Source organism: Haematobia irritans, chromosome 4 (genome assembly GCF_050003625.1).
Source record: "Haematobia irritans isolate KBUSLIRL chromosome 4, ASM5000362v1, whole genome shotgun sequence".
NCBI classification, from domain to species: domain Eukaryota; kingdom Metazoa; phylum Arthropoda; class Insecta; order Diptera; family Muscidae; genus Haematobia; species Haematobia irritans.
In genome coordinates, this window is record NC_134400.1 from 188,713,340 (window position 1) to 188,713,581 (window position 242).

Sequence of the window (242 nt, forward strand, 5' to 3'; positions counted from 1 at the left end):
TAGTAGGGTTTTGGTAAACATTTCTTCAAATTTTCATAGATTATTTATGGCTCGAAAGGCAATCGTGTTTGTATAACAAGTCGAAATATTGATTTACGATTATAAAAAGAATAGTGTAATCTTCATCAAGACGATTTAACGATGTCTACCAGTCCGTCTGTCTGTCTATTGTGAACACGCTACAGTTTTCAATAATGAGGCTATCGTACTCAATTTTTTTCTTGAGAATTAATCAGGAAACA